Genomic DNA, 12087 nt, shown 5'->3' on the forward strand with positions numbered 1-12087 from the left:
GGGCACTAAACAAGGTACCACAAGACTGATAAGCCTGAAACAACTGGTGCCGTTCAGCCAGAGACTTGGTTACATTTATGAAGTTCTTACTTGCCCTAATGCACCTTTTAAAATAAGAATGTTTTGATTCAAAGCGCATTGTCCAAGTATATATGAGTGGGCCAAATTGTAAAGTCAAGTGTGCATAGTGAAGCAGATAGTGGTGTTTCGGTCTAGGTTGAACTCTTGGAAATAACTCTTGCCTCAATTCCACATACAGTTCAATCAGTCCCTTCATGAAAGCAATCTGCGACTCTGAGAGCCGAGGTGCACAGACAAATTCAACAAGCTCCCTCAGAAGTAGTACCAGTCCCCATACTTCATTATCAGCATCTTCAATTGTGTCATGCACCAAAACAGGCAAGAATCTCAAAAGCCACCTGTTTTGGGCTGCATGCCCTCCAAGCCTTGCTCCTGTAGTGGGAATAGTGTTTAGCTTGTCGCTGCTTTCACCAGGAAATGATTAGATTCTTTCATTAAGAACCTCATAACTGAACCACTTTTGTGTTCTGATTAAGAACTGCAAAAACAATGCCAAATCATAATCTACTACCCCCTCAAACAGATCATGAGCTAAACAAGCTGGTAAGTCTGGCTGACACACATGAAAGTTGGACAGTTTGTTGAAAACACTGTCACATTTAACACCGTGATGATTGTGTACTTCATCGTTACTTTCCAGAAACCGCACAGTCTCATTATGATCAGCTGGATTTCTATGAGTGAAAACTGTGAGAGGGTTCGACTGAAATTCACTTTTTGTTGCCAAACAGTATCTGCAGAAATATTGAGCTGTGCTGAAATTTTCTGTAAAGCCACCAATCATGTGGGAGCCCAGATTATCTCCCATTATGCACGCAACAGTGCCTTTATATATATTTCCATTGAAAGATATGCCCCTTTCCTCCAGCTCACACAAGTCTGACACTAGCTTATTGAAAATTAAAAAAACTCTACACAGAGTAATGCCAACTGTATCTGATCAACAGTTGATCGTTGGTGTGGATGAACATTTTCAAGTGTGAAGTAGACAGCCAATACTTTATGCTTTGTCTTGGCAGATCCGAGTGGATTAGGCACCTCAAAAGCATCCTGAAAGAGCATTACCTTTAAACTGTCTGGGTCTGAGGAAAACATGGCATTGGATTTGATGGCCCACCCATCAGTGACATCACAGAGTACATCATCTTCAGAATTTGAACTAGGACTGTGCTGATCTAAACCTTGCTGTTTTAGAATTACTTTGAGGGTTTCCAGTATTGGGATGTAATGATAGTGCCTCTTCTGGCCACTGCGATTGCGTCCAAGAAAGACTTCAACAGGTTCAACATAGTCATAGTGTGACTTGTAATATTTCAGCCTCTTGTGTTGCGTAGTTAAATTACCCTTTTCATGTAATGCCTTGTGCATAGGGCTCTGCTCGTATACACTATTCCCAAGAGATGTTACAGTCTCCTTTGGAACACCATACTGCCCCAGTTCACGGGCTAGTGCATCCACAGTATATTCCTGTTGAATATCACTTATAGTTCTCATTTCATTTGCTATTTCTGTTATTGTGGAGGCTGGGACCAAATATTTTGACTGTAAACCCAAGTAAAACTGAGCAAGACTCTCTGTGAGGTTGTCTCTCACTTGATCACAGCAGAAATTATCACTTTGTTCTGCATCAATGTTAAAACTTTCAGGTTCTTCAAGTTCTACAGGTTCTACATGTGATCCTTCACCTTGGAAAGGCCGTTCTGTTAGTTCACATATATGAACTGGGGCTATCTTGGTAACATCCCACCCTTTATGGAAATATGCGTTAAAAAGGATGACTTTACATTGAATGCCTTAGAACATCCATCAAAGGGACATGTTACAGTCAAACCCTCATCTATGTGACCACTCAAATGACACTTTAAAGTTTTAAGATCAGCATATTCACTGCTGCAAAAATTAAACGAGCACTTTAACTGTACAGACACATTGCGGTTCCATGTTTGTGTGCTCCTACTGTCTACATGTGCTCGTGACATATGCACAGCAAGGCTACTGTATGTGTTAAGCTTCCTTCTGCAATCCCTATGGCCACATAAAAAAAATACATTATTATTATTTCTGTGTGTTCGGCAGTGTTTCAAGTAATCAGTCGAAGACCGGGCGTTAAAGCCACAAATGTTACAAGTCAACATGTTTAAGAGATTGAATTTGCCAAGTGAAGGATATATCCTTCAACAATACAACAATGTTTTCTAGGTTTCTTGCCACTGGGGACTCATTCAGGACGATAGCGTCCAGCTACAGGGTTGGTGTCTCCACAGTGTGCCAGATCGTTGCCCAGGTAGTGACTGCCATCTGGGACTGCCTTGTGGAGGGCTACATGGCTGTGCCCACCACCGATGACTGGAGGTCCATCGCAGAGGGATTTCAGGAGCGGTGGAACTTCCCTCTGTGCATTGGAGCGGTGGATGGGAAGCATGTGGTGCTGAAGGCACCCCCCAACTCAGGATCCCAGTTCCGCAACTACAAGGGAATAGTGTTGTCACGGTGCCAAAATGTCAGTATTCGGTACAAATACCCGTCCACGGTTCCACGGTACCAAAAATCCACGGTTCTCGGTACCAATTTCGGTACCAAAGCTTAATTTAGATTAAATTTGCATATATTAAAGTGTATATCCATTTGTTAGATAACATTAGATAAAATGACCAAACAATAAACAATAGTTATATACTGAAGCAATTATTGTCCTTGGGGTAATTTAAAAATGTAGCCTACTAATACATTTTTAAAATCAAAACTTTTATCTGTTCATGAACAATCAAGTGTTTGTAATAAATAACATTCACAATCATACATTAATGTTGTAAAAATATATTAATCACTCAATGTGTTGATGTTAGATAAGGCATTAATGTTAATGAATGGTATCTTATTGTAGTGTTACCAACTAAACAGGAGATAAAACATGTATTATTTGACTTGACTGTCCTTTTATTTAATCCAAAACTGCGTTCATATTTAATTTTAAAAGGCCTTTTAAACTAGATATAACCACACACGATACCACTTTAGGTGGTACCACTTTACGCGGCTTATAATAGAAGCATCTCAACAGGTCATGTGACAAAAATCAGCGGCCTTTCCGTAACAACATGGAAAGCTCGGCCGAACAGCTGATCATAGCTGTACAGGGCGCCTTTTTATTTCTCATCGGATACTTCCTCGTCATCATGGAGAGCGCAGTTTGCACCGCTTTCTCCTTTCCACAAGCGCGTGCTTTACCGTTGCCTCTGTCGTTGCTATGCAACCATGAACAGAGGCGCGCCTGGAAAACTAATTTGCACACGAAAAAAATCGCGCTTTGTGAACGGTTTTTTTTCCTCCTTTCTTGTCAACAAGTGGATTCAGAGCCACCTCATTAGCAGCGCAGCCGGTCGCCATGTCTCAGTGAGTTTATGAAGAGGACGCATCTGTGCACCGTTCGGACAGCGCATCAAGAACCGGATTAACCCGATACTTCAGTACCACCGGTACTTAAGAAAAGCTGGTACCGTAACCATTTAATTTTTTTAGTACCGAAATGGTACCGAAGTACCGGGTCTTTTGACAACACTACAAGGGAACGTTCTCCATCGTTCTGCTTGCAGTTGTGGATGCGAAGTATCGCTTCCGGGTGATCGATGTTGGGGGGTACGGCAGGACCAGTGACTGTGGGATTCTGTCAAACTCCGCGCTTTGGACAGGCTCTCCGGGATGGCACACTTCATCTGCCTCTTGACCACCCCTCTACCTGGTGCTGAAGACAGAGGACCCCAGCCCCATGTCTTCGTGGCTGATGAGGCGTTCCCGCTGCGGAGGAACCTCATGCGGCCCTTCCCTGGACGCACGCTTCCTCCAGAGAGGCGTGTCTTCAATTATCGCCTCTCCAGAGCCAGGCTGGTGGTGGAGAATGCCTTTGGCATCCTCTCCTCACAATGGAGGATGTGCCGCTACCTCATCGAGGTCCACCCTGAAGTTGCGGAGAAGTGTGTGAAGGCGACGTGTGTTCTCCACAACTTCATGAGGTATTCGGAAGGGAGAGAGGCACCTGCTGTGAGGGGCGCAGGGCATGCTGGAGAGGAGCCACTGCCAGGTCTGGGTCGGGTTGCAGCCAACAACTCATGGAACACTTCTCGGCGGAGGGAGCAGTACCATGGCAGCCGACGGAATAGCATTTGAAGTCCTCCTAATGACTTCCCCACAATGGCTCTTTTAAGAGCCACCCACAAACCTATAAAGAGCATGTCTTTCTAAAAACAGTTTTACTCCATTATAATATTTTTTTTATTTTTTTCCAGGTTGTCAGCCTCAGTTCCAGGCTGTCAGGTCCACAACATGCACATGTATTACGTTTAAACTCTGAGTCATTAACCTTTTCAAAATTACAGGTTTTCCATGTTTGTATACAAGGTAAAATGATTATTATTATTTTTAATAAATAAATGGAGCCAGCCTCCAAAAGTAATTAACCTTTCTTTTTTTTTGTTGGTTGGTTGTCCTTACATTACAATGATGTTTCATATAATCTGTAATAATATGTAACAAATACCATTAAATACAAAATTAATACGTCTCGTATATAAAAAATCAAGTTATGTGATAAAAGATTTGCTTTGTTGTGCATAGAACTCTACCAGGCATTTAGTCATATTGTAAAATAATGAAGGGGGGGGGGGGGGGTGTTGGAGGTTGCGGCAGCTTGCTAGCTGGTTAGTAGGTCAATAACGTGACTCAAAAGTGAAATTTGTATATCTTACAACTTACTAGGTTGTACAATCTCCACACTAATCTTCTTCCAAGTGAGATCCTTTTTGTTCCTGTCTCTATAAAAGTATGAACTTGAGTCATAATTCCGGGTGACCACTCACAGCTAAAATTAGTTTCTCCTCCATTTTGAATGAGTGACTTCGATTGGGAGTTTATGCTATGTCACTTTATGTCACGTTAAGCAAGCGGACTAAGACATTGTGGTCCTTTACGAAGGGGAGAAAATGTCCCAACGCGTTCTCGACCGCTTTCATCTCCAGACAGTTTACGTGTAAGCGCCCTTCCTGGGCTGCCCACAGGCTGAAAACTGGCCTGCCCTCATAGAGGGCGCCCCAACCTGAGTTGGAAGCATCTGTCGAGATTACTTTTCGTTTCGAGACCGTTCCCAGATCCACACCTGACTGATACCAGTCTGCCCCCTTCCAGGGCTCCAGTGCTATAACACCGCTCTGAGGCCATGTCCACACGGACACGGGTATTTTTATAACCAGAGTTTTTCCTCTTGCGTTTTTGAAAATTTTTTCGTCTACATGAAAACGCAAAAACACGCTATCAAGCGCCGTCAAGAGCATTCCACACCAGCAGGCGGCGATATAACCCTAACCGTAAAGCCACGTTGGCCAATCAGAAGCCATCAGCGGCACACAATCTGACGTCAAACACAGCAGATAACGGCGCACACTTTGACGTCGCAAGGCAAAAACTCCGGTTTTACTGTCTACACGACAACCCTGCAACCGGCGTTTCTGAAAATCCTCACCCTGGCAGGGGTTTTCAAAAATGTTCGGTTTCAGTGACCTGATACTGCGTTTCCATGTGGACGAACGGGCGAACCGCGTAAAAAAAGTCACGGTTATAAAAATACCCGTGTTCGTGTGGACAAGGCCTGAGTCACCCTGAGGCGAATATGGCCGGAGGTCCATGCTCGAAGGGGACCCGAGTTTTCAGCCAGTGCTGTATAGGGCGCATGTAAAGAAAGCCCAGTTGAAGCACTGCCGAGGCCAAGGCCATAAGACCCAGCATCCTCTGAAAACTCTTGAGGGGGAAGATGCTGCCGGCCTTGAAAGACGCTGCTGAGTGTTGTATTTGCAGCGCGCGTTCTGACGTCAGTCGCGCTATCATTGACACAAGAGTCCAAATCTGTCCCCAGAAAGGAAATTTCCTGGCTGGGAGACAGCGAGCTCTTGGTCCAGTTGATTTGGAGACCCAAATCCTGTAAGTGGCTGAGTAATAAAGCTTTGTGGGCTATCAGCTCTGCCTCTGACTGCGCTAGAATTAGCCAGTCTTCCAAATAGTTCAAAATTCGCATCCCCCGTTTTTCCCGAATCGCAAGAAAGGCCTGTGACGGGGCGTTATTTGAATCTGAAAGTAGGCATCTTTCAGATCTACTAAGACAAACCAGTCTCTCGGGTGAATTTGCGCGAGAATTTGTCTGGTCGTGAGCATCTTGAACGATTTCTGCATGAGGGCTTTGTTCAAACGCCTGAGATCTAGGATGGGTCTGAGACCGCTATCCTTCCTTGGGACAAGGAAATATCTGCTGTAGAAACCTGCATCGCTCTGAATCAGAGGGACGGTTTCTATAGGCCCTTTTTTCAGCAGTTTCGTAATCTCGGCACAAAGTAGATGTGCTACTTCTGCTTTTTACCGTTGTTTCAACCCTGGCTCGAAAGCCACCTATTGGTTTTAATTTCATTATTCAAAATATATAATTTATAATTTTTTGGCATCTAATTTTTTATATATTAAAATTATTATATTTAAATCATTCATCTCAATTGTAATTGTTGTAAATGCATGGTTAGAAAAAAATTGTTTGAACATAGTCAGAACAAAATGCCTCTGGAAATCAATTTAAAATTTGAAAATATATAAGCAACGTTAAACATATGACATTTATTATCAAACCAATATAATAAATGCATTACACTTGTGAATTTGCCTTCAAATGTTTTATCTTCAACATTTTTCGTATAATTGTTATTATAATAATAATAATTCAAAATGTTGATAATCATAAATACATGCTATAATAAATTATATGAATATTATTAATATTACAATATAAATGTATAAGAAAGGTAATCATTTTTGAGGGAAAAATAAATAAGGTTGAGGCCAATATAAACTCTACTTTTTTCTGTTTGGTATTGTAACTTGACTTCGACTTGACTTGACCCTTAGCAGGACTCGACCTGACTTAACTTGACTTGGTTGCAGGGGTGTAATGATATTCAAACCGAACCGAAAAAACGCGATTCACCACCTGTGGTACGGACCGCGATACTCTCATTTCGAACCGAAAGCGCCCCGCCCCCTGCTGCCCCGGCCCAACTCTCACTTCACCTTATGTCACAAAACTATTTTTTTCTGACATTTGATTAAATACTAACAACTAATGAAAGCTGTATTTTTTTTACTAAATATCATTTACTAAATATACGCTAACTTTTGTCTTCCAAGTGCATGTCACGTGAATTTTGGTGATCGATCACTCTTGGCAGTTTAGCCTGAGTTTAGCCTGCAGTGTTTCCCACACATAGACACATTTTTGTGGCGGTACGCCACAGAATCAGCACCGGCCGCCACATATTGCGTTTTTTACATATTAATTTTTATCCGGCCAAAGCCTTATTGGATCGCTAAGTGATGTAGATGACAGACTGCTGCTGCGCTTGTGAAAGGATGCATGTTACTGAAAGAACGAGCAGAGAGAAAGAAAGCCCGCCCGCGCACACTCTCTCATCGTCTTCAAACTGTCTTCTCCCTCCCTCGCGCATATTTATCAGAATCAATTGAGAATTGACACGATGGTAAAAGGTCGGAAGACCGAAGTTTTACGTGAAGCATTGGGAGATTTTTTTCCTGAATTACCGCTGGGTGTGAATTGTGCAACAACAAAAAAAACGTTGCCTTATCTTCTCTGAAAAGCGTCCCGCACTTTCAGCTGACACAAAACACACTTTAAATAAACCTAAAAACCTATCCAGTGAATAAATGTTTTCTGTGTTGAGACAAATCTTGTGCAATGTCCTAAACTGCCGGGATAATCACACAAATGCGTACACGTTCGCTAATGACACCTCCGATTCGTGCACTAATGACTCCTTTGAACCGATTCCATTTAATTAATCGTTATAACAACTGATCTATCCAACACTGAACTCACCAGACGTTTGAATTGGTGTATAACAAATCGGTATTACTTTACAATAAAGTTCAATTTATTAAACTAAACTACATTAGTTAACATTAACTATTAATAAACTGCACTTCTACAGCATTTATTAATCTTTGTTAATGTTAATTTCACCATTTACTAGTAGCCTTATTGAAATCAAAAGTTGTTAACATTAGTTAGCCTAATGCACTGTGAAGTAACATGAACAAACAATGAATGAACAGCTGTATTTTTATTAACTAAGATTAACAAAGATTAATAAATAATACAGTAAAAAGATAGTTAATGAGTTAAATTATTGTTGTTTTTAAGTTAAAAGTTTATAGTATTCTTTATTCTTGCTGGTGCTCTGCCAGGAACCTTGGCCCCACAGCAAACAACCGAACCGAACCGAGGCTCCAAAACTGTGATATGAACCGTGGCGTTGGTGTATCGTTACACCCCTACTTGGTTGTGTGTACTGCGACTTAGACTCGATGGTAGGGACTTGAGACTTACTTGTGACTTGAGCATGTGTGACTTACTCCCACCTCTGATGCATACTTTTAAGCGTATCACAGGGAAGTTGAAGTGCTGCAGGAAACCAGCTTAGGCAGGGTTGAAGGACTGGCTGAGACCTGCGGTGGAGGTAGTAGTGAGAGGCTGGGCGGGATCACCGATAATTCCATGTCTTTGCTGGGTGATGATACCGTTTCTCCACTGGCTAGAACCAGTGGTGATGATAGTTCAAATGATGGTTGTGGTGATGAAAGTTCAGGGTGGGACAGAGTGGGAAGCACCACTTCAGAGTCCCAATCAATCAGCCAGTCCTCTGTCGAGTTCCACCAGGACTCTTACCAAGACAATGTTTGCCGGCTCACACCCCTGGTCAGACTTACGTTGGGGCTTTGGCTCCGGGGTGTAGGATTTGAGAATGAACCAGACCCAAAGGAATCTTTCAGACAAGTCAAGAAGCTATACTTCAAGAAACTATACTTCAATCTATAAATGAAGTGGGCTCCAGCCAGTCTGAGCTAACAAAAGAGGAACATGCTTTATTCTCAACACAAACATTCTGTGTGTGCGTGCGTGCGGGCGAACGTTCTCTGCATGAAATCTGTCTCTGACATGGTTTCTTTTTAAAGATACAGCGGTGCCTTTGTCTCTATGATAATGTTAAGGTTTGAGCAATCAAGACAGGATGATTGGATTAGCAATACAATAGAGTGTTATGCTGATTGGCTCTGTTTCTCTTGAGCAAGCCAGATAACCTGCCAAACAGGTTTTCGCTTGATAAAATCAACTCCTCCCTTCTCACTCACCTCACAACTCCTCCTTTGTATGCTTTGTTTGAATGTCTCCACCCCCAGAAGTCCCTCCTCCTAAAATGCCTATAAAATACCAGGTATATACTGTTTAGATTAGATTTTGTTGGACGAAACTGCAGCAACGCTCAATAAAGAATAACTTCTGCTTGAACGTTATCCCAACGTCTCCTGGTCTTTGCTTAGAAGAAGGACAAGTTTACAACAATGTCCTGTTGCTGTGTCTGACTCTGTTCTCTTTTCATTCTCAACTCAATCTGTCTAAACATAAACAAAAAGCCATTAAGTGAATTACACGTAGCTGTGGTGTTAGTTAACATTCTCACATTTTAATGTTTACCACGCACAGCTTTTTTGGAAAAAGATTATTGTGCGTTTAGTCTGTAAAACAACAGATAAAGTAATATTTATTTTATATTTATGTGGTGGTGTGCGCTGTCAGTGACAAACACTGACAAATCATCTCTATTCAGTAGTCTGCTGAAGTCACTTAGCTAATCTAACGTTACTGGCGGCATACAATAGCTTGATCAGTCACACATGAAACTAATCAGACTAACATACAGTGCGATATTTCAGAATATATACTGTAATTGAGTGTGTATATACCATTAACAGTGATGTGTCAAGGTGTCTCTCCTACTGTTTGAAAACGCGTAACTGTGATTCCGCTTTGCGAATCGCAAATCAGGCAGTGACTGACAGCGCTCTGATCCAATGGCATTGGGCATTGTCAGGTTGACAGTAAATGTAGCCCAATCATTTACATTTATTCATTTAGCAGATGCTTTTATCCAAAGCGACTTACAAATGAGAACATCAATTAAACTAGCAGTAGGACAACTGTATGTAAGTGCTATGACCCTTCGCAGTTCAATCTAACGTAGTAGTTTTTTTTTCTTTTTTTTTCTTTTTAGATAGAATAGAGGAGAAAGTGTTAGTATTACTGGATCATATGCTGCCGAAAAAGATACGTCTTCAGCAGTTTCTTAAAAATGGCTACGGACTCAGCAGCTCTGGTTGAGTTAGGCAGATCATTCCATCAGCAAGGAACAGTCATGTTGAAGGTCCGAGAAAGATATTTTGTGCCTCTTTGAGATGGCACCACAAGACGCCGCTCGCTTGCAGAGCGCAAGTTTCTGGATGGCACATAAGTCTGAAGTAATGAGTTAAGGTACAAGGGAGCAGTGCCAGTGGTTGTTCTGTAGGCAAACGTCATTGACTTGAATTTGATGTGAGCGGCAACCGGCAACCAGTGCAATTTTGTGAGGAGAGGAGTGACGTGTGCTCTCTTTGGCTTGTTGAAGACCACTCTAGCTGCAGCATTCTAGATCAGTTACAGAGGTTTGACAGTGCAAGCTGGGAGACCAGCCAGGAGAGCATTACAATAGTCCAGTCTGGATAGAACAAGCGCCTGAACAAGGAGTTGTGTAGCATGCTCTGATAGGAAGGGTCTGATTCTTCTGATGTTGTACAAGGCAAATCTACATGACCGGGCAGTGCTAGCAATGTGGTCTGTGACGTTCAATTGGTCATCAATTACAACTCCAAGGTTCCTGGCTGATCTTGATGGAGTTATGGATGACGAACCTAGCTGAATGGTGAAGTTGTGATGAAGTGCTGGGTTAGCCGGGATTACAAGTAGCTCTGTCTTCGCAAGGTTTAGTTGAAGGTGGTGGTCCTTCATCCAGCCAGAAATGTCTGTCAGGCAGGCTGAGATGCGAGCGGCTACCGTCGGATCATCAGGCTGGAATGAGAGGTAGAGTTGTCTCATCAGCGTAGCAGTGATAGGAGAAGCCATGTTTCAGAATCACAGATCCTAGTGATGTCATGTAGATGGAGAAGAGAAGTTGTGCAAGCACTGAGCCCTGAGGCACACCAGTAGCTAGATGTTGGGTCTTAGACACCTCACCCCTCCACGACACCCTAAAGGACCTACCCGAGAGATAAGACTTGAACCACAGGAGTGCAGTTCCTGAGATGCCCTTCATCTTCAGGATTGACAGGAGGATCTGGTGGTTAACTGTGTCAAAGGCAGCAGACAGATCCAGCGGGATGAGAACTGAGGACTTGGAAGCTGCTCTTGCCAGTCTCAGAGCTTCAATTACTGAGAGCAGAGCCGTCTCAGTTGAATGTCCGCTTTTGAAGCCAGACTGATTGTTGTCCAATAGGTTGTTTTGTGTAAGAAAAGAGGAGAAAACAACTCGTTCAAGTGTTTTTGCGTCAAATGGAAGAAGGGATACCGGGGGAGAGGAGAAGGTTTTGAAAAGCATGCAAAATGATCAAAATTCAAACAAAAAAGGCTAAAACTTTACCAAAAAAAAAGCTCCCTTAAGGCAAGTGCACACTACAGGATTTTAAAGGGCACCTATTATGACATTTAAAATGTTCCTAATGTTGTTTAGGGAGTCCCCAACAACAGTTTTACATGCATGCAATGACAAAAAACACTTTTGTTTTCGTATAATATGCATTTATTTTTACCTGATTTGCTCACCGACTCCCAAATGATTCGTTTAACGACTCGTTTTTCAAACCCCTCCTTTGCGCGACGCTAATCTGCGTTGATTGGTCAGATGACCCAGCAGTGTTTACAGAGATAATACTTATTTTTAACACGGAGTACAATGATGCTTTTATCAATTAAATTGTATTATAATAATGATTATAGTCCACTGCTTTATAGTTTGTAGTAAAAAACGAAAAATAAGATAAATAATTTAATGTTATGTTAGCGAGCATAGCCCAGAGTTCATATTGTAAAAGCAC

At 42.2% G+C, this 12087-nt stretch overlaps 1 protein-coding gene across 1 annotated transcript in view; it reads right to left on the minus strand.

Annotated features, from left to right (window-relative positions):
• Positions 1–12087, minus strand: part of LOC307003877 (uncharacterized protein) — a 337300-nt gene that overhangs the window by 237125 nt on the left and 88088 nt on the right. The gene's annotated exons all lie outside the window — the stretch shown is intronic.

Source organism: Phoxinus phoxinus, assembly GCF_949152265.1.
Source record: "Phoxinus phoxinus genome assembly, chromosome: 9".
In the NCBI taxonomy this organism is placed as follows: Eukaryota; Metazoa; Chordata; class Actinopteri; order Cypriniformes; family Leuciscidae; genus Phoxinus; species Phoxinus phoxinus.